Source organism: Sceloporus occidentalis, unplaced genomic scaffold, assembly GCF_023333645.1.
Source record: "Sceloporus occidentalis isolate IW3139 unplaced genomic scaffold, rSceOcc1.0.p SCAF_2, whole genome shotgun sequence".
NCBI classification, from domain to species: Eukaryota; Metazoa; Chordata; class Lepidosauria; order Squamata; family Phrynosomatidae; genus Sceloporus; species Sceloporus occidentalis.
In genome coordinates, this window is record NW_028316982.1 from 73096569 (window position 1) to 73120090 (window position 23522).

Genomic DNA, 23522 nt, shown 5'->3' on the forward strand with positions numbered 1-23522 from the left:
CTGGATTAAAAGTGCAATAGTAATTAGCACTCAATTTACTGTGTGGAGAGAGGAGAGGAGAGGTGGAATATTACCTTCCCAGTAGGTTCTGGCAAAATCAAACTGCTGCATCATCTCCTAGTTCGCGTGTTCTTTCTCATTAATAGCCTTTAACATCTTGACCACACTCTGATGTTGCTTAGCCACATGCGTCCTGGTTTTCATCTGTGAGGGTATGTAATATTAATAATAATTTGTTTTATTTTTTATTTTATTTATATACCGCTATTCCAAAGATCATAGCGGTGAACAGCAAGTAAGCTAATTAGCAAGTAAGTTAATTTGCCCCCAACAGTCTGGGTACTCATTTTAGCGACCTCGGAAGGATGCAAGCCTGAGTCGAGCTTGGGCCCTTTTGCTGGTCTTGAACTCGCAACCTTGTGGTTTTGAGTGAATGGCTGCAGTACAGGCATTTAACCACTGCGCCACCAGGGCTCATTCCATATTGAACAAGATATTTGTTGGCAGACAAATACAGAATCTGCTGGGTGATCTAGGGCAACTCACACTCTCTTGGTTTCATAGGAGAGCAAAGGCAAACTTCCTCTGAACAAATCGGGGTTTCCACTGTCTCATGTTAGCCCTCTGGCCTCCATTCAACGTTCTGCTGCTAAGATTATCATTTTGGCTTGTCCTTTTGATCATGTTATCCCACTTTTGGTATCTCTTCACTGGCTACCCATTCCATATAGGATTTGATATAAGCTTCTTCTTTCAATGTTTAAGGTGTTGCACAACCTCCCCCCTCCCAATCTGTCAGCCCTTATTTCTTTTTATCAGCCTGCTCAAATTCTCCATTCCAGGAACATTGGGCTTCTTACCCAACTAAGGGTTTCCTCTTCCTTGGCTTGGCTTTGTCCTTTTTCACACGCTCCATCATACTCCTGGAATAGCCTCCCTGAATATTATTGACTGCCTCCTCCTTGGCTAGTTTTAAATCTGAACTGGTGACATTCCTGTTTGCTAAAGCATTTGGAATTTTACATTAACTTTGTTTTATAATTTTATATTTGATTATGTGTCAGTTGCTTCTATAGTACTGTATTTTACATGCATAATTTGTTTATAATTATTTTATCCTTAGATTGTATGCCTCTGGCAGGATTTAATATTTTGAACTGATTGTTTCTATAAAGGGCCATGCGACTTTATGGCCTGATACAAATAAAGGATACTACTACTACTGCTAATAATAATAATAATAATAATAATAATAATAATAAAATCTTGCCAAGAAAACCCCATAATAGGCTCCCCTTAGGGTCATCAGAAGTTGGAAACAACTTGAAGGCACACAACGATAACATATATATCATTATTATCTGCCCATTTAAAAGAAACATATGAAAATGCATCTGATACAGAGGCAACTTTCTTCATTTTCTAACTGTCTTGAATTTACTCACTCCATGAAAAACAAAGTCATTGTGCAAGCCTCAATGCAGTTTTCCAGTCTTATGTGTAGGGATACACATGTAAACCCTATCTGCATGCACGAACCACTGACACCAGAGCCTTTGATCCCAATTGACATCCTAAGGCCATAAAATAAAAGGTATGCCAAATGATGTCCCCTATCTCAAGGTTTGTTGAGTTGTGCAACTTGGTTAAAAAAAGAGAGGACACTGCTTTGGCACAATTATGAATTACCAACATTCTTGTTCTGTGCTTGCTACCTTTTACTAATTGCAGTATCAGATACTTTGTTCCCTAAAGCTTGCATGAACCTGCCCTTTGAAGATATAAATCAGTACTTGATTATAACAAGCTAGTTGTAATCCATGTCATAAATGTATCTTGTAAAAGTCTTGTGGTCTTGCTTCCAAAAAGTAGAATGAAGTGAGTATTAGGCAGCACCTTGAAAATGCTGTTCAGGTTAAAGAAAAGTGAGCCACACCCTTTACATTTTTAGAAGATTCCTCTTACAGAAATTTTTAAGGTGTTCACCACAGTTTGGCTCATACTAGGTGGAAACAAGGGGTGATGCTTGCAGTTTTTTTTAAGGGTCCCAATCTTTTCCCCAGCAAGTTGAGCATGACTTCAAACCAATCGGAGAACATCACAGTTCTGGCCACTGGTAAAAAAAAGTAGTGATCTACCCTAAAAGAAGTAGTGAATGATCTCCTCTTTACCTAGGTCCACATCCTGCAGAGTCCCAGCAACTGGGGAAACTTTATATCAAAAATAACTGGTGATGGTTTACATCTGTCATAAGAACTAGGAGAGAAAAAACCTCTACCTCATAACTCTTTGTAATGACTTTTTAAAAGTGTAACAATTAACCTTAACATTTAAGTTATGTTCACCAGTAATTACGTGGGTGGACTCTCATGAAAACTGGTCTGGACCTGTTGCATGTAAACAGATCACAACACTGTGAAATATGATTTGACAAGAGCAGTGAAACTGTACTCTCATGAGCCAGAGCGAGAGTGGAGAAGAAACGAATAACTACAGGTAAGACTAAGAATATTGCATAGTTTGGAAATGGCACTATTATAGCCATGGATTTATGGGTTCCTACTGTAAAGGCCTCATACATTAACCAGTGTTTCCCAAAGTTTGGTCCCCAGAACTTATTAACCATTGAATTTCTGAACATTTGCAAAGCTAGCTCTTGATTATAGGAGCTGTAGTCCAGCAACATCTGGGACTGAAGTTTGAGAATTACTGACATAGATAATAATATAGAAGTGAGAGAACCAGCATGACATAAGAATCAAGATACTTTTTTACCATGCTTTGTCCATCCCTGATTGCAGCAGCTTTCTTTACAGATACAGACAGTTGTAATAGAACAGAAGACATTAAAAATGCAACATACCAGTATAATCTCAGCTGGATCCCAGGCATGCAGCTAACCTGAGTATTTATTTTCCCTCTAGATGTTTGGTGTTTGGTTCACTGCACTACTTCTGCATGCAATAGTAAAAGGTGAGATTACAGGATTATGGACAATAATACAGGTCTTGAAAGTATTCATACTGTTGTAGTTTTGTGGGTTTTTATTCTTCTTGTCTAACTGATTTAGTACTGCAGATCTTCTTTCCTTCTACTCTCCATTTCAAAAATGAACTTTAAAATTTTTATAGCCATGTTATATTTGTTTCATTCTATTGTTTTATTGTAATTGTGTTGCTTATTTATTTAATGTAATTGTAAATCTGTCCAAGATTGCTCTTTATGACAAATGAAAGATATGGTGTTTGAAAGATCTGATGACTATTTTGGATCTGACAATTCCACAATCGAACATTGTTGTTTTCTGGGATCCCAATGAATTCAGAGTTTTATAGCCTATTTAGAATCAAATAGAGTAAGGAATAGCCTAAAGCATCCCAAGGTGAGGTTAACAACTACTCACCAAAGAGCATTCTCGGCTATGGCCCCAACACTTTGGAATAATCTTCTGGAAGAGCTCCAACTCATTTCTACCTTGCATGCCTTCAAAAAGGTGTTGAAAACTTACCTCTTCCACCAAGCATACCTCTCTGACCTTTTATAGACCTGAGAAAAATGTTACCTCTCGAACAGGAGTCTACCTCAGGATGTCAATGAGATTTTATATTGTATTAATTGTTTTTAGATAGCATATGGTTTTATATTGTGATTTTAAATAACTGTTATTAGAATTATTATTGATTTGCATAATTTGACTGTAATCCTGTTTCAATCCGTCAGGAGGAGCGGGACAACATAAATAAAACTTATTATTTAAAAACTTATTATTAAAGAAGGGCACTTGTGCAGCTGCAATAAAGACACTTGTTTTAAAGGTGTGGTGGCTAATAATAATAATAATAATAATAATAGGATTTATTTATATGCCACCCAATCACTGGGAGTCCGGGCGGCTTACAACAGAGGGGATAATAGACGGTTCCCTGCCCTCAGGCTTACAATCTAAAAAGACATGACACAAAATGAGAAGGGAATGGTGAGGGGGGAGGGGATCAGGTCCAGCATTTTTCTCTCCCTCTGAGGCCTGGACCAAGGCAGATGGACTGGAGGGAGGGCTCTTTTTCTTCAGGCTAGCCCTGATGGAGCTGGGCCTGCCTGGTCAACTCCCTCGCAGGCCGGAGGATGGCAGTTATGGAGGGAGATACCCTCCTTATAAGTGCTGGGTACTTCAGTTATCACTTTGGTACTATTACATTCAAAGTACTATTCATCCTCATGCCACAGGTTCAGAAATTTGTTATAACAGAGTTGGATGCTTTGAAAATGGCCCCCCTTGGGGCGGAACTCTACAACGGCCAGTCTTGGACTTCCCAGAACCTCCAGATATTGTTAATACTGCTTTTCACTTGTATACCAGAGAAAGTCCTGTATATTTCCAGGTAAGAATGTGTTCTAATAAATCCATCCTGAGAGAAAAGGAGAAATCCAATAAATAAATGATAAAATTAAAAATTAATGAATACAGGCCCAATAAAATTCTGCTTAGACATTCTGTAGTGGAGTAGAATAAATGCACAAAGAGGGGGATTGAGGTAGCCCTGCCCCTTTTCATTGGTATTTCCATTCTCTTCCACAAAGGAAAGCAATAATAATAATAATAATAATAATAATAATACAGTACTTTATTTATATTCCACTTTTCTGTTGTCAAACAATCAAAGCAGCTTACATGTAAAATCAATCCAATATACAGTACATAGTGCATATAATATCCCCACCCACCCCTTAAAAAGAATTAAACATATTACAATTGAAAGTAGTCTATTAAAATAAACAATTGATAATAAAATAATCAAAATGGTTTGAGTGATAGACATTACATGGTGAACAGTAAATGATGGGAGGGGGTTCATTTTTGACTGACTAGTTCTATTCAGGAAAGGCCTGGTGGAAGAGATCTGTCCTGACAGTTTTTTTTAAAGCTGTCTAGGCTCGTAATTTGATAGATCTCATCTGGCAGGTTATTCCACAATTTGGGAGCAGTTGTGGAAACAGTCCGCTGGGAGTTTGCAGTCAATCTGGATCTAATAGGTTGCAATAGATTCCTCCCAGAAGACCTGAGTTTACAGAGTCGAATATACAGAAGTAGGCGATCCCTTAGGTAGGTTGGACCCAGGCCATATAGGGCTTTAAAGGTAATAACCAACATCTTGTACTGCACCCTAAATCCAATACAATAGGAAAGACAGGTTTCAAAAAAGGAGCACCATAGAATTGGAAGAGACCACAGGGGCCATCTAGTCCAACCCCCTGCCATGCAGGAACTCTCAATCAAAGCATCCCTGACAGATGGCCATCCAGCCTCTGCTTAAAGACCTCCAAGGAAGGAGACTCCACTACACTCCGGGGGAGTTTGTTCCACTGTCGAACATCCCTCACTGTCAGGACGTTCCTCCTAATGTTGAGATGGAATCTCTTTTCCTGGAGCTTGCATCCATTGTTCCGGGTCCTGTTCTCTGGAGCAGCAAAAAACAAGCTAGCTCTCTCCTCAGTGTGACATCCCTTCAAGTATTTTAACAGGGCTATCATATCACCTCTTAACCTCCTCTTCTCCAGGCTAAACATACCCAGCTCCCTAAGGTGTTCCTCATAGGGCATGGTTTCCAGACCATTTACCATTTTAGTCACCTTCTTTTGGACACGCTTCAGTTTCTCAACATCCTTTTAAAATTGTGGTGCCCAGAACTGGACACAATATTCCAGGTGGGGCCTGACCAGAGCAGAATAGAGTGGCACTATTACTTCTCTTGATCTAGACACTATACTTCTATTGACGCAGCCTAAAATCGCATTGGCCTTTTTAGCTGCCGCTTCGCACTGTTGACTCATGTTCAATTTGTGGTCTACTTGGACTCCCAGATCCCTTTCACACGTAGTCTCATTCAGCCAGGTGTCGCCCATTCTATATCTCTGCATTTCATTTTTCCGCCCTAAGTTCAGTACCTTACATTTCTCCATGTTGAATTTCATTTTGTTAGCTTTGGCCCAGCTTTCTAATCTATTCAGGTCATTTTGAATTTTGATCCTGTCCTCTGGGGTATTAGCTACACCTCCTAGTTTGGTATCATCTGCAAATTTGATAAGTATGCCCCCAATTCTGTCATCCAAGTCATTGATAAAGATGTTGAATAGAGAACCCACTCTGCCATCCTCACATGGTACAGAATGCTGGAATAGTGGTGTTTTGAATAGTGAGGAAATATTTCACACATGGAGGAGGGCCCTCACCTTTTGAAAGTTCAGGCCCTACACACATGGCTTTGGAGCTAGTAAGCTCCTCTCTTTGTAAATTCATTTGCCTCCAGTTGTTGTTGTTGCTTCTGCTGCTGCTACTGCTGTGTGCCTCCAAGTAAGTTTTTACTTATGCTGAACCTAAGGGAACCCTATCATAGGGTTTTCTTGGCAAATTTCTTCAGAGGAGTTTTTCCATTGCAGGATGCCTAAACAGGCCTTAAAATATATCTAAATCCAGCTAGTGGATATCTACTAGAGCAATGGTACTTTATTTCCCTTTCTTCCCATTGCAGTCTTGTAAACTGCCTGAAAATATGTTCAGTGTGATTTTACAACATTTAGTTTTGAGAGTGCAGTGACCCCCCCCCCCCAACATATTTCTAGTTCCAGTAATGACAGCCTTTCCATTGGTGGAACAACTCTGCTTTCTCTTAGTCTGAAGATTAGTCCATTCTCTATTTAAGACAGGAGCAAGAATCATATATTGCTCCAGATACTATTGGACTGTAGGTTCCACCATTCTTTACCATTGATTATGCTGGCTAGAGTTACTGGCTTTGAAATCCAACAACATCTAGAGGGCCACATAGTCTAATCTAATTTCTCCAATGCACTTGTAGACCTTTTGCATCCATTAAAATACAATTTTCTTTCTAGATGATTATATATTAAAAGGTTAAGTGATTGAGATAAAATCACACTCAGTCTGCAACCTTGTACACACTTATTCTGGAGAAAGTTTCATTAAATTACTTGCTTAGATGCAGGAATAATTAGAATTGCAAACTGACTAAATTTGTCAATCCGATATTATTCTGCCAGTGTAATCTGTCTCAAGATTGAGTAAACCAAATTCTTGTAAGTGAGAGATCTTGGAAAGAATTTATTATTAGAAAATAAACTAATTATCCCTAAACAAAGATGTTCTTTTGGACAAAAACTCATAGAATCCCCACATGGCCAAGTTAGCTGAGTGATTCTGGGACTTGTAGTCACAAAGTAACTTGTCCAAGTACAGACCCAGAGACAATATCATCATCCTGATTGCTAATCACAACTATAGAAGATACATTCAGTCAATGGGAATTTGTTTAATCATCACTAGTCATCACATCATTAGTGTCACTAATTGACTGGTATACTCTGATTAGAATTAACAACCAGATTTAATTCATTAAAAATTTTAACAATGATTTCAGAAGTTACTTTAATACTCTTTAATTCATTACACTTGGGAAGTAAGTTGGGGGATTTTGGTGGCACTTTGGCTATGTTTGGTCATTTTAATAATTTTTAAAAAGATTACTATATTACTAGTGTGTGTGTGTGTGTGTGTGTGTGTGTGTACATGTGTGCGTACATTCGTGTTATCTTTTGACTTATGGTGACCCCATGAATTTCAGAGGGTTTTCTCAAGCAAGGAATACTCAGAGATGGTTTTGTCAGTTCCCTCTTCTGAAATGTAGCCTGGTATTCATTGGTGGTCTCCCATCCAAGTACTAAAAAGGACTGACCCTGCTTACTTTTCAAGATCAGACAGGATCAAGCACATTTAGGGTATTAACATGTTATTAAGGAATTAATTTTATACTTTACTAACATGTTATTAAATAATTAATTTTATACTTTAAACTGAGTAATGCTGTTTTTTTACTGATTTAATGTTCACAGGCTAGCATGAAGGCCAACATTCCCAAGCTCTGCTCAAATAACACACCAGTTCTTTGAGGAAAACTAAGTTTTCAGTACAGTCAAATGAAGAAGGGGATCAGTATGGTGGTAGCAAACAGTGGCAGGAGGTGTCTTCTGTGGCTGGGGTGCAGTGAATCCATTCTAGGTTTTCTTCCAGCCTTTAAAAGAACTATCCAAGGAGCCTCACCTGAGATAGTGCCATTAAAATCTGCTATAAAATTCAAAAAGTTGGATTCGCTGCATCTCTGACATGAAATCCATGAGCTGCTACTGGCAGCAGAGCTACTGATTATGTGAGCAATGTTGCTCTTCTGCAGAACAACAATTGGTACATGGAGGCTGAGAGGATAAGTGGATACAATCTTGCCTCCACTGTCCCAAACACAACAACAACAACAACAACAATATATTTATATTTTTATAACATTGGCACACAAAGCATCTTACAGTTTAAAAGAATACAACTGAAAAGATACAAAAATTACCATTAAAATGGAATTAAACTATTATAGTATTAAAACATATTGCTCATTGAGAGAATAAAATGCAATTAGAAAAAGATAAAAGCACTTAAAAACAGTACAATTGAAACAGTACAACATCCCAAGCCATTCTTTAAAGATTTTTTGCTTTAAAAGCCTCTCTGTCTAAACTCTGTGGAAGTCCAACATAACCCCCCAAAAGAAAAAAATAATGAAAATAATCTTGATCTGTTGTCACTCTGAAATATCACAATAGATATCTTGTTGTCCTTTCCATTACTGCTAGTGCCAGCATAGCTGACAAAATTTGTTTTACCCTCATAACAATGTCACAATTCACGACCTAAATTAGGCTATGGCATAATGAATTGCCCAGCCCTTCTGACTAAAATATTGGACCTGGGTTTCCCACATCAAAAACTAAGCCTTTAACCATGAAACCACAGTGCTCCTGAAACAAATTTATAGTGGAAATGATCGTGTGCACAAGCCAAATTACAGTGCTATCTTCATAATTTATCACTTAATATATCCACCTACATTAATAAGATGCTGTAAGAAAAGTCTGTATATGATAATAACAAGCCTGGAGGCTTCCATGAACAGAGGTTTTTCAACTACCCCATGGTCACTTTGTGCCCAATGGCTTTTACAGGCTCCACCAAATAATATCATTTTTCTCCTTTGGACTAGAGAAGACCCTGCACACATTCAAGTAGACATAAATCCAGGTCCCACATATCTTATTTCCAAATAAGTCAAAACAGCAAGAAATATTATTAACACATGTATTTTTTCTTCCTTAATCTAGGTAATATCTGCAGTAAATCCATCAACAATTAGAGTTTCAAATTTCAGAACAAACCGGATAACACGTTTCATTATACATGGCTATTTTGTTGGCGATGACTATGAACAGATAGTAGATATGTGCAGGGTAAATATATAGATATTTTATGGTGTTTATATGTATGATTAAAAGTGCTTATGGTCCAAATAACATTGCAGGAATAATCCAGTTTGAGACTGCTGTAACTGTTCAATGCTAGGGAATTCTGGGGACTATAGTTTTGTGAGACATTTAGCCTTCTCTGTCAGAGAGTTTTGGTGCCACAATAAACCAAGGCAGGGGAGCAGTGGTGATTTTGAGGTTGCTCCTTATCCTACTCTGGAGTAAGATTTTTTTCTTAACGTTACTCCTATTCCTGTAAAAACCTCTTACTCCTTTACTCCTTACTCCTACCCCCCCCCCCAACCATGGGGAAAAGCCCCAGTTGCAATAAACTCCAGTGTGGCTATCCTTGTTTTTGCATTTCTTTAGTTAACATCATTCTACATCTTTTATTTCACATGATATATTAATGGATCTGTACTGGTTTCTCTCCCTTTTTAATGTATATTTTGTCTATTTGTCCTTCACATGCCACTATTACCCCTCCTTTCCCTTTCTCTTTCCTGTTTATCACACAAGAGTCGTAGAAATCCATTACAGTAAGATAATTGTGTCTTTGGCAGGTACTTATCATACGATGTTGTGTCTCTCCTGTTTCTTCTTTGCATCTCATTTGTTGGCAGAGTGCACCTTTCCATTGATGGGGGGAAATATCCAAGAAAATGTTCACTTCACCAACTGAAATGCAAAGCAGCAACAGGAGAGACATGAAGTTGTGTAGTAAGCACCTGCCATAGATGCTATTGTCCGACTGTAATTTCACTTTACTAGCCTTGTGTTATAAACTCATAAATGTGAAAGCTGGGCCTTATGTCTCTATGCACTTGAGAAATAATAAATTATGGCAGTACTACAAGTAGGCAATCCATTGCCATTGAGTGATTATTGTGGAAAACAATAATATCAATCATTTTTCTGTTGTTTATTTCATTTGATATTTAATTAACCCTCCAGTTTATCCTTCAAAAGGAAGATATAAACTGTATTGTTGTAAACTGGAAAGCTGGTGCTGCTAACTTGTATACACAAGCAGTGCAAAATATCCGTATTGTTGGAGCTGAGCTGGCTTATTTACTGGAGTACCTTGAGGTAAGCATGTTCTCCCCAACACCACCACACCAAATCACTTAAATATAGAGGGCTAGATCTTTTAAATTAGTTTCCTCTTGAGAATTATAACTTAAAGATGCTTAAGGAATATTATAGTGTGATTGAAACATATTTCACACCCTAAGTGAAACCTGCAAGATCAGATGGTATACTAAGCGTAAGGTACAACTGCGAGAAGAATAGGATTCATGCACTTCATAGGAATCTGAGGATCCAGGTGGGAGGTGATGAATGGCCTAGTGTACAGATTTATTGCTGTGAGCAAAAAAATGGAGGCTAATTTGGAGATTATGGTTAAGCCTATTCTTGCATACTGATTTCTTTATATGCAGTACAGAGTGTTCAGATAGTCTACAGCCTCATGAGATGTGTGGAACTAGAGAAAGTAGTGGTAGGAAAAGGCAAGCCTGAATTATGTACTACTGACTCAGGACCACTTCTAGAACAGAAAGTGGATGTTCGATGAGGAAACTCTAGGACTTGGGCAGAGTATTCCTTTTTTTGTGTGTGTTGCATTTTCCCTCTTTCAAGTACAACTCCCTGGGTCTTACTCTTTGCTGTCATTTCCTGTGTATGATGGCAGGAGATAATATGTGTGACAACTGACTGGCACCAGGAGGTTTGGACTAGCACTCTAATAGTCAAGAACACTGAGATTACTATACCAAAGTACTATAAATATATGCCATAACTCAAGATTACAGATAAAAATCTGAGAGCTAGAGAAACAAGGAATTTCAGACTTAAAGAATTTCATATGCACTAACTGATTCTCCAGTTTTTCAAAGTACATATGGAATCATTATTAAAAGATGGCATGTTAAGAATTTGTGCCAAGGACTGGAGTATGTAGATCCTTACAAAGGGGAGAGGAAATAAACATTATTTGCTACATGCATGGAGTTTGGAGATAAAGATTCCATGGTGGTTTTTTTTATAGGTTATAGCAAATTGGGCACAGCATTGTAGTTCCCAGAGGCTCATAATTTTCTTTCTCTTATGATTTTATGATTCAGAAATTCAGTCAGTGTGGATCAAGTTAATGGGCACTTCCCACAGTGGGGTGCAAATCTACTTTTTTATGATGAATTCTTCTGTACAACCCAATTTTTGCATCATTACAATTCCACTGAGTTCAAGTAAGAATATATAGGTTGAAACAACTAAAGCAACTTCTGCTACTGTTAGTCTTATCTAGGGTTGGTCCATTCATTAGACAAAGTGAGAAGGCTTCTTCTGGAAGCAGGTGTTGAGGGCCTCTACCTGTTGTCTTCTGTTTTTTCCTTTCTCTTGAATAGGTGTATCTCACACAATTTATAAAATGTCCTCTAAATTAGCTTGCTAGTTTAGGTGTAGCAGAATATTCTATCCTATTAACAGGGCTGAAATTGTATCCAGCTGTCCAGTCAGCTTCTGTACTTACACCCCAACCAATTCAGGAGCAGGCACCATTTGTAACTTGCTTCAGGCAGCAAAATGTTTCTTGACTATGATTTTTTCCTTGCTAAGGATCTAATATATATTTCTATATTTTCTTTTCCTTCATGTAGCGAAACTGTGGATATTCTCCTTCTAATGTTCATATTATTGGACATAGTCTTGGAGCCCATGCTGGAGGAGAAGCTGGGAGAAGGAAACCAGGTCTAAGCAGAATAACAGGTGCTGTAGTCCATGTGACAGAATGTAAGCGTTATAAACAATAGACTTGAAAAAAGTACTGCTTAAAAGCAAAAATTCCATTGTTACAAGAAAAACTCCTGCTACTTAAGCTTATAGGAGTTACAGCAAACTGCTGATGAGAGGCTCTCTGTGTGTTTGTGCGTCGTCTGCATTCAAGTGGTTCCCAATTTATGGCAGCCCTGAGGTGAACATATCACAGGGCTAAGCTAACAAGGGTTAGAACTAAGGCTCTTTCTTGTACAAGTTCCAGAATTCCAAACCCAGAATTTTCTAACCATTTCTAGCCATTGAGCAACAGTTTGGAAAAACTACATTTTCAGGTTGTACCTTCCAGAATCACTCAGCTAATATGTCCATTGGCCATGCTGACTGATAAATTTAGGGAGCTGCAGCTCATAAATAATTTTTCCAAGTTATGCAATGAACTAAAATGGCATACTGAATTTTTGAAGGGAAAGATTTTTTAGTGTTAAGAAAGCACATGCCACCAGAGTTTCCATCTGAACTGTCAGTGGCTCACCCAGTGGCTCTGTTGTGGTCCTTCTGGTACCTGGTGAATGTCTTTTTATTTTCTTGGGCATTTAAAGAGCTTCTAACAGCCATTTTGAGCCATTGTTTTGAGACAGTTTAAGAACATCTGTACAATAACATTCAAAATCCACAAAACAGTGATACCTTTATTAGCTCCACCAAAATACACTTTGGTTAGCCCTATAAAGGTATCACTGTTTTGGATTTTGGATGTTATTGTACTTTGCTACATGACTTTAAGTTATAATTCTTAAGAGGAAACATAGCTACCCCAGATATGTTTTCTGGCTGTAAGAACAGAAGTGGTTATGTTCACACTGTATATATTATTTCCTTGTTTTTGGCTTTATTTATTCAGCTAGTTTGTACAGTGGTAGGATTTTTAATCTGTTAGATTGTGGTATTTTAAAAATGTTATCAACTTCCCAGAGGTCTATATTGTGCGTGCAGTATACAGATCTTAAAGCAATTAACCTACAACTAGACAGACAAACAAATCCATCACTTGTGAGACTAAAGACTTCCAAAAACTGTCCATTTTGTCCTTCTTCACATATTTTTCTTTTTGCTTAATGAACAAGGCCCTTTGCATTCTACATAAAATTGGTGTGGTGAATATTTCATTACAAAATGTAAATATTTAGAAGAATTGTTTTGGTTTATTTAGGGTTGGATCCAGCTGGGCCTTTATTCCATCACACACCTCCTCAAGTCAGATTAGATCCGTCAGATGCCAAATTTGTTGATGTTATTCATACCAATATAGGCCGTCTCTTCTTTGAACTTGGTGAGTGTCCTAGGAAAGCCATCTTGACCATGACTGTAGAGATTTGAATATTTACCATTATTTCATCTGTATTTCAGCCAGTGGAATAATTGAACCATGTGGACATCTTGATTTTTATCCAAACGGGGGTGAAATAATGCCTGGATGCCAAAAAGAACGCCTGGTACCTAAACAGTGGGGTATTGATGGCGTTATGAGAGGTAATAATAATACCTCATATCTTTAACACATTCAACATATTGACTGTATTAAAATATTTGGATTAGAAAAGCTTATTTCAGGCATTACTTACTATGAATAGATTGCAACCAAAGTTTAAAGAGGGGAGCACCTAACCCTCCATTATCTTTCTTCACAGAAAATGACATATCTAGAGAGGCTTAAGCTTGTTTATTTTCTAGCATCCTTGCTTACATGGGACCATTTCACAATATACAGTTATAAAATCTGAGCTGTCTTCGCTGCATACTCAGGAACCCTGGTGTTTGTAGTTTGTTGAAGTAGAGCATTCTGGTTTAAAATTCTAGCTATCCCTCCCTAAATGGTAAATCCCAAGATTCCACAGCATAAACCCATGGCAGTTAAAATGGAATGATAGTGCTATAATGGTGTAGTGTGAAAAGATCCTTGGAGAATCATTGTCTTATTCATGTACCAAATCCAACCCACTGTTTTTCCCCCCTGCCTCTTGCAGCTGAACGTTTTCAAGTGAAAATCAGCTAAAAATGTAACCCAGGAATGACTGAAAATCACATCTAGTTTATTCTTCCCGGAGTTTTCAGACTGTTTTTGACTAATTTTATTTATTGAAAACAAGCTTTTGGGGTCTGAAGGGGGAGGATGGCTTCTGTGCATAATGCCACTTAGAGGTGACATTTTGGATCACTTTGTGGGTGATATATTTTTGGCCAGAAAAACTATTTTGAGGAAAGACTGGAGGCTTGAGAAATTTTGGTGGTGTGAAAGAGGGATTGGGAGCTGCATACAGTCTTAAAGGGGGTTAAAAATTAGTTTTTTGTGGGTTTTTCAGGCTATGTGGCTATGTTCCAGAAAAGTTTCTTCCTGGTGTTTCACCAGCATCTGTGGCTGGCATCTGAAGAAATTTTTCTGGAACATGGCCACATAGCCCGAAAACCCCACAAAAAACTAGGGTTAAAATTATCTTAAAGATTATCAGATGTATCTGATGAAGAGAGCTGCTGTCCACAAAAGCTTATAATAAATGAGACTTGTTCGTTTCTAAAGTAGCCCTGGAATCTTTGCTGTCTTAATGTGTGTGTGTGTGTGTGTGTGTGTGTGTGTGTGTGTGTGTGTAAAAGATATTCCCTGCATTTCAAAACTTTAAAATCCCACCCATCTTCCAAGATAAATTAAGGAACTGCATAAAAATATATGCTAAAAATAAATACTATAGGAAAACAGAGTGATTAGATTATTCACAGTATTTATAATTAATAATGTTTCTCAATCTGAAAACTTTTTACCAGTTTAATTTTTGTCCCTTCAGAATATCACCTATTATTTTAACATTTGGATAATATGAAAAATCTTACTTCCACTGAAGGAGCAAGGGTCTCTGAGAGGCTAGAAAAGCTCACCATGGCACTTTCTTTTGACCAAAGAAGGAAGAGCTACAGGGAATTTGTGTTCTTGCTCCGAGCCAGAAAGAATACTTTAAGGACCAACGCTTGAAACATTACTATGAAAAATGAACTTATTTCCATATATATTATATTTGGCCATACAAGGGTTGTTGCCATTTCTGTTAGTTGGGTTGTAAGATGTGTTATCATTTTTGAAAATGCTTTAATGTTTGTGTTTTGCTACTTTTTCTTGAAGTTAGAATGGGAGCTGTAAATGATTGGTGTGGTGGTGCTGGTGATACTGATAGTGATATTTCTTTCTTACTCGCCTCTTCCTAAGGACTGAGTTGGGGAACAACAGATTAAAATACGGCAACAGACACCTAATGTAGTTAAAAACATGAACACCAATTAAAAATACATAATCAGGTAAAAGGGCATTAACTTTAGTTAAAAATCATGCATATTAAATGCAATCAATTCATAATTTAAAAACTATATATTAATATAAAACCCTCTAGATAGGGCTGCTGGAAGAGATTGGTCTTTAATGCTGTTTTAAACTCAGAATGTGGTGAAACAGATGGGCAAAATAAAGCAGTTATAAGGCAGGGAGTTTAGATGATGCACACCTCCAAAGCAGCTGGAAACCAGACTAAAACGGCACTCCAGGCCTAAAATCTGGAGCAAAAAGAAGCTGGGATATTCCGGCTTAGCTTAAAAAATGTGCATCTTCACATCTGCATATAACGCAAGTGCGGGGTTGAGGCCCAACGCAAGTTTGGGGCTGAGGGAAAGCAAAGAAATGAAAGTGTGACAACTCCAATGTATGTAATTACAATATACACAAACCAGACTGTCCAGCAGGGGGTAAAGGAGGGTGAAGAGGCATGTAAAAGGGGTCTTCATGACTGTACTTTGTCTATCTATCAGTTGTACATCAATGCAACAATGCCCTGCACTGTCAGTATATTTCACATGTGACTATGTGGTTGATCAAAGGGTGGCCATGCAATGAGATGGCATCTAGGCAGACTTGGGAAGTACTCAGAGGTTGCAGGTCATGTGTTTGTGCAATGGTGTGCATGTATGGTGAGGAGGTGATGAAACAAATTACCCAGCAGATGCTGTGCTGTGTGGTCAGGCCATGCATATTCGTCCTGCCTTGAAAGTAGGCCGTGCAGGGAACAGCATTTGGAGCTCCTTTTTCCTGCCCATCTGTTCCAGACCACAGTCGAATCTCTTCCAGTCGGTCATTCCACAATTTGGGGCAGCTGAATCAAAAATCCTCTGGGTAACAGTTGCTAGCCTTGTCTTGGCTAACTGGAGTAAATGTCCCCCAGAAAACCTGAGTGTACAGGGTAGATTATATGGAAGAAGATGATCCTGTAGGTAACCTGATACTCCCACCCCCACCTTTTGATCTCTGTTTTCCTTTACATTCAGATCAAACAGGATGTGCAGCTTCTCCAAAAGGCTAATAAGGTTAATATTATTTATTTATATTTATTTACAGTATTTATACGCCGCCCTTCAGCCCTAAAGGCTCTCAGAGTGGCTTACAATTATTATTATTTTTAATTAAACGGTTCCCTGCCCTCAGGCTTACAATCTAAAAAGACATGACACAAAAGGAGAAGGGAATGGTAGTGGGAAAGGGGATCAGGTCCAGCAATTCTTCTCTCCCACTGAGGCCTGGACCAAAGCAGATGGACAGGAGGGAGGGCTCTGCTTTTTAATCTAGGCCAAACCCGATGGAGCTGGGCCTGCATCTCTCCTTCCACGTATCAGATGGTACCAGATGAACTGGAGGGAGGGCTCTGCTTCTTAATCTCGGCCAGGTCTACAATATTAACGTACAAACCCTCTTGTAAGTAATGTTGTAACTTCCTGGAATATTCTGTATGGAATCTTTGGGGAGAAAGAAAGAATGACAGGTCAAGTCCATTTGTGGAGGACAGAGACACACCCCTCAACAAGTAATGCCCCCATTATAATTTCAAGTCAACAGGAAAAGAGGTCTCATTTTGTTAATGGATACTGGAGTATTGTTTAATGATCATTGTTACACAGAGTAACTAATGACAATGCATGACATTATAACATGTGGTGGCGTCCACTGGATTCTGTGTTAGAGAAGCAGTGAATCCACTGTTATTATTATTATTAACCTTTATTTATGAAGCGCTGTAAATTTACACAGCGTTGTACATGCAATCTTTTTAGTTAGACGGTTCCCTGCCCTCGGGCTTACAATCTAAAAAGACATGACACAGAAGGAGAAGGGAGTGGTGGAGGGAAAGGGTAAGAGGTCCAGCAGTTCCTCACTGTGGGAGACTTTAAAGCAGCTGTAAAAGGTGCTGAACTCTAGCCCCCCCATAGGTTTCGTATCCTAAATAACTCCTTTAAAGTTCAAACTAAAACCCACAGTAGCTCCTGCAAGTCATGAGCTGCCATTGCTAATGTGTTACTTTCAAGCTTTCATGAGAACTGGCCTGAGTTTGATTCCCCCTCCTTCCTCCCAGACACCCCTTTTTTGAACTTGTACACCGAAGGGTAAGGACTATCCTATTGATCTTGATAAGTTAAACCTGGAAGACTCTTTTTCAACTGAAGATCATGGTAGCATACATTTCATCATTATCACCAACACCACATTTCATTGTCAACACCACATTCAGGCACATTATTGAATTAACTTAAACATTTAAATCTAAATCCATTATCATGGTGGCATTTTAGTGCTGGCATACAGAACTTCTTTGCCCTCCCCTCCCTCCCTGCAGACCCCTGAAGTCACCAGGAAATCTTCTCTGGAGAGCTGCATTGGGAAAAGGAGATTATGCTCATTTTGGTTATACTGGATTCCAACAATGGAGTCCAACAATGGATTTAATTGGTTTACTATCCAAGCTAAAATACATATTGGACATTTGTTCCAGAAATTGCAGCTTCTAAGTCAGCTGGATGCTCACATAAGCGAAGCTTACCATATTATTCTGACAGTATTTTTATACCTGATGGATTTCTTGGATACCAGTGCAAAACATTTGACTCCTTTCTATCGGTAAGTATCCAATCCAGACAAATTTTGCAAGCTCACAAAGTAAATAGATCCAGGTTATTAACTGAGAAGGTGATGATATGTACACTAAAGGATAAGGTATAAAGCATAAAATAAAATAAAACACAATCCTGATTATGCAGAGAGTGAATCCAACATGAAACGATTCAGTTCCTATGACATCATATAAATGAAAGCTAAGAACTAATAAACAACACTGGTTTTGTTTAGGGAAAATGCTTTCCATGTCCCCCAAAAGGCTGTCCTATGATGGGTCACTATGCTGACCAATTTCCAAATAAAACTGAGGAGGTACACCAAGTGTTTTATCTAATCACCGAAGCTATCCCACCATTTGCTTGTAAGTGTTTTTTAAAATTTAAATCTTTTTATTTTCCTTGATATGTGCCTTCACGTCAACTGTGTTTTATGGTGATCTTTTTCATAGATTGTTCTTGGCAATATTTATTCAGATAAGTTTTGGTATTACCTTCCTTTGAGGCTGAGTGAATGTGACTTAATCAAAGTCATCCTCTGGTTATCCATGGTTGAGCAGGGATTTGAATCCCAATCTCTTAAAATCCTAGCCCAGCATTCAGACAACTACACCATACTGGCTTACTATTGTATTGTAATATTCTGATCTAGCATTATTGATTGACTGATTGATTTTATTGAAATTTTATATTTTATTATGTAACCTCTTCTCATGTTGTGAGCTGTTCTGACCATAGCTTGAAAAGTGGTTTACCAATAAGCCAATGGTGATGATGCCATGTGTCCACCAGAGAACTGATATGCAAGGTCAATCAACACAGACAGTAAAATGAAAACGTGGTCATTTTACTTTCAAATGGGCCTATTTTAGTTTATAGGAAAAAAGGAGTGATATTTTACATATTTGATGTGATGGATTTGGCGTGTGATAGCTGAAACACACATCAGAAAGGGGAGGAAAAGTCTCCTGCTCAGGACAGGAACAATGGTCAATATCACTGGACACATTCCAAAGCTAAAAATCTTTTCATGCCATGCAAGCAAGGGATTTCAGTCCTGGACCTAATTCTTCTGTTACTCCCTATTCATGTGCCCTATTAAGTATACCTCAATGATAAGGACAAGGTGATGGAAAATCATCCTCCATTTGCCCTGCTTCCACTTTCTGGGCAGTGATGTGGACTGGAGTCAAAGCAGCAAATGAGCATTCATGACAATGGGCCCATTCAGGGAGAGAAGTATACTGACTATACTGTATTGAGAATATCTTATTTCAGATTCCCACAAAGTACAGAGTACTTAATCTGGTTTTTTCCCCGCTTTCATAGGTTGGCGACAACGTGTATCTGTAAAACTGTTTGGACCTCAAAGAGTAAAAGGGAATATAACTGTAGCCTTGATTGGAGCGAACGAGCTCAGAAAGGAATATCTAATTTCCACGTAGGTTTAATATCACCATGAAATATAAGCTCTTTCTTTGAGGACTATAAAGGGTACTTCTCATAGCTTTTTCAACTAATTTATTCAACTAATAAAGAAAAATTCAACTGCCATGTTATTTGAATGAGATTAGGCTATGATAAAAAAGAATGGAACTCTAATCCAAGTGCACAAACAAAATATTTTACTCAGTCAGGGATCATTGTTGCAATTAGTTAAGAACCAAACTAAATGTTAACTATCATATGGCAGTGACAGCATGACCCTTCCAAGCCTGTGTTGCTGCATGGTAAAGACATTTGGAGTGAGGGATGAGGATGGCAGATATATAGGATAATATTATAGCAGTGTTATAGTGCAATTGTGTGTATGCCCACACAGCAATGTCCCATTGACTCCAATGGGGAAGCCATGAAAGATTGAATAGGATTGCAGACTAACTCCTATTATTTTAGATGGATTTACTTATGTGTAACAAATATAGTAGTTGGTTACAAAACAACTTTTTATACTGAGCAAGAATTGCAGTACCAGTAGATGAAATGTGTTTGCACAAATGCATGGAGTTCATTTTTAAGCGTTTGCTCAGCTTGTGAGATTAGCATTATAAGCGTAAAAGCAATTAGACATCAATATCTAAAACTACTTCCACATGCTATGGCTCTTTTTAGTTGAACTGAATTAATCCAGTAATCTCTTTGAAAACTGTAAATTTAATTGCCTTTCTAATTGTAGCTTCAGGATTAAAAACATGACTTTACAGCTTGGGGATAATGTTTATTATTTTCTGTGATACCAAACATGAGTGATCCTATGCCTAGCAGTCTGGAAGTGAAACAGTGACACCCAAAAGCAGAGTTTGAGAAAGGTTTTCTTTTTTATTAAAACTCAGAGAACCCTCTGGCCAATGACCAGTGTCGATGATGATGAGAATTCTTGGGGAATCCCACACTGTAAAGGAACAGTCTTTTTTTAGGATGTTGTTGTTGTTGTTGTTGTTGTGTGCCTTCATGTCATTTCTGACTTATGGCAACCCTAAGAGAAACCTATCACAGAATTTTCTTCGCAAGATTTGTTCAGAGGGGTTTGCCTTTGCCTCCCTCTCAGGTTGAGAGAGTGTGATTTGCCCAAGATCACCCAGTGGGTATCCTTGGCTGAGTGGGGATTTGAATGCTGGCCTCCAGAGTCATAGTCCAACATTCAAACCATGACATCACACTGGCTCTCTCCCAATATACTTACATTAATTTCTGTAGTTCCATCCAGAGGGATTCCAGGGTTTGTAGTCAGGTGAGGCACTAGAGGAACTGTCTGGTTTAGAATTCTGAGATCTGTGAGCTCAAAGTTGGTGGTGTTTGTGGAGAACTGGGATCATTTACACTTATAATGCTATAATTCTACATTCATTTCCACAGCTCCACTTTGAGGAATCCTAGGGTTCATAGTCAAGTGAGGCACGAGATGAGTTCTCTGGTTTAGAATTCTAAATACTCCTGCCTACACTGCAAATCTCAGGATTCCATGAAATGAAACCATGGCAATTAAAGTGGAATGTAGCACAAAATTGTGTAATGTCAATGGGCCCCAGCTGGTACAGTTTAGTGCCTAACTATCCAGTGCACAATAAGGCATTTGTGCTGTATACAAAATACACTTGTGCTAGTAATGGATTAAATCAGTACAATCAGCTCTTCTTATCCATGGGGATTCCATTCGGGACTCTCCTGAAAATAGCAAAATCTGCAGGATCTCAAGTCCCATTGTTTCCAGTGCTGGCATGATGTGCATGCATCCACATTAGCACTGTCATGTGTGTGCACCACCATTGAGGAGAACAGGTAGGGGCCATCTTTGGATGTTCCACTGATGGCAAGGCTGCAGAAGAGGACAGACAACTGTAGGTATTATCTTGGATTAGAGTTCAATATCTAACAAAAGAAGCAGGTGTTCAGTGTTGTAGATGGTTCCCTAAATAAGTAATTAATTGTGAGAGTGAGAACTGTGAGAAATGGCAGTTCACAGATGGAATAGTCAGAGGAAGAGAGAGCCAGTGAGAACCTATGGCTGAACGTGATGTTTATGCATGTATGTCACTTATCTCCATTTAGATTATATTTCTTCCACAGTACTTTTTCTTACAGATTATTGATTTGAACTGTATTATCTGACTGCAGGAAATTAGATGTATTGTTTTTATTTTCATTTTAAAATGGGATGCCTCATGAAAAGGTGTGCCTTTTATATTGTTTTTTCCTTTACAGTGGATTTTTTTACCCGAGGTATACTTACACAAGATTTGTTGACGTAGCTGTTCCTGGAGAGATTGCAGCAGTTGAATTTCAGTGGGAAAAACACTCAGATTGGCAAAGAAGTGGCCACATAGGAGCACATGATATCACTATTGTATATGGAAAAAATGGAAATAAGTAAGTATTGATGTTATTATTATTATTAACATTTATTTATAGAGCACTGTAAAGTTTGAACAGTGCTTTACATAGTAAGGATCGAATAAAAAAACTGCCAAGTGGTGTACAATCGAAAACAACATTACATGATTAAAATATCTCTAAAATAATACTAACTGGTATACAATAAAGACAGAGTAACAGCAGATTAACAACCAGTAATTTGGAATGCCTCCCTGAACAAGAGTGTTTTCAATTTGGTCTTAAAATTAACCAAGGAAGTAATAGATTTTAATTGTGTGGGGAGGGGATTCCAGCATGAGGAGCTGCACAGCCAAGGGTCAGGGGACCAGTGTCATAAGATCTCAATGTGCGTGGAGGGCAAGGTTCTGAACTTTTAGTGCAGTGGGTTTAAGCACCTGGGATAGCTCCTTTACACTTCAGATTAAAGCCTGGAGCAGATTCACTGACCCAATGACATGGAAGACATGAGCTGCCACTGGAACATGGAGAACACATGTGCATCATGTGCCAGAAAGTCATACACACTGGCTTCTGAGTGGATGATTATTTAGACTAGAAATTCTGGCTATTCTGATTAACCTTCTTCAGTGATAGTACAGTGATCTTGTCTTGCTCCTAAATTATCTTCAATTCGTTGAAGAATTTATGGCTAAAGAGTACTCATTTATGCACTAAATGTGAATGTTAAAGGATCAAAAGAGGTCTGTTAAAACAAAGTAATTATATACAGTTCAAACTGCAGGCCTAAAATTTAGCAGCATGGTGTGATAAACACACTTTCTATTTTCATAAAATCAGCTTTACATTTGTAAATATTTATTTGTTCAAAAGAATACTAATATTTCTCTTTTTATTTCCAGATCAGTATTTTGTGGTTTTAAAACTGTCTACCCTAAGGTTTGGCAGAAACTTATACCTTGCTGAAGCACACATGAAACATTAACATTTCTGCCATTTCTGAGGATGGAGAATAAATGATATTTTTCTTTGTTGATACCACTAGAGATCTTTTTTAAAAGCAGGTTAATTTAATGGTGTTATTACTGATGCTGGTAGAGTTGGACCTCAAAGGAGAAAACGTGCTTAACCTAATTTATTATTATTATTATTATTATTATTAAAACGCTGTAAATTTACACAGCGCTGTACATACAATCTTTTTAATTAGATGGTTCCCTGCCCTCAGGCTTACAATCTAAAAAGACACAACACAAAAGGAGAAGGGAGTGGTGGTGGGGAAGGGGCATTGCTAGTAGGATAATACATATAAAATACATAGACATACAGGAAATGATTCAATAAAACAGACAACAAAACATCAAATAGCAAGTGATAGTTATGCAATGCCTGGGAACGCTTCTCTGTACAGGATGGTCTTCAGCTCCGTTTTGAAGCTGGTTAAGGAAGTGATGGCTCTTGCTCGCGGGGGAAGAAGGTTCCAGGAGTGAGGGGCAGCGAGTGAAAAGGTGTGAATCCTAGATGGGGCAGAGGAAATCCTGGGCTGGGACAGCAGACCTTGACTACCAGAATAGTGGGAA

At 38.3% G+C, this 23522-nt stretch overlaps 1 pseudogene across 1 annotated transcript; it reads left to right on the forward strand.

Moving 5' to 3' along the window:
- The first annotated feature begins 2455 nt into the window (after window positions 1–2455).
- On the forward strand, window positions 2456–22927 carry LOC149318533 (pancreatic lipase-related protein 2-like; annotated as a pseudogene). Its single transcript, XR_016279917.1, has 12 exons — window positions 2456–2496; window positions 4247–4379; window positions 9220–9345; window positions 10315–10449; window positions 12021–12129; window positions 13349–13468; window positions 13546–13668; window positions 17994–18118; window positions 18347–18476; window positions 19441–19552; window positions 21814–21978; window positions 22845–22927. The product of XR_016279917.1 is annotated as a pancreatic lipase-related protein 2-like (transcript).
- Window positions 22928–23522: the final 595 nt, after the last annotated feature.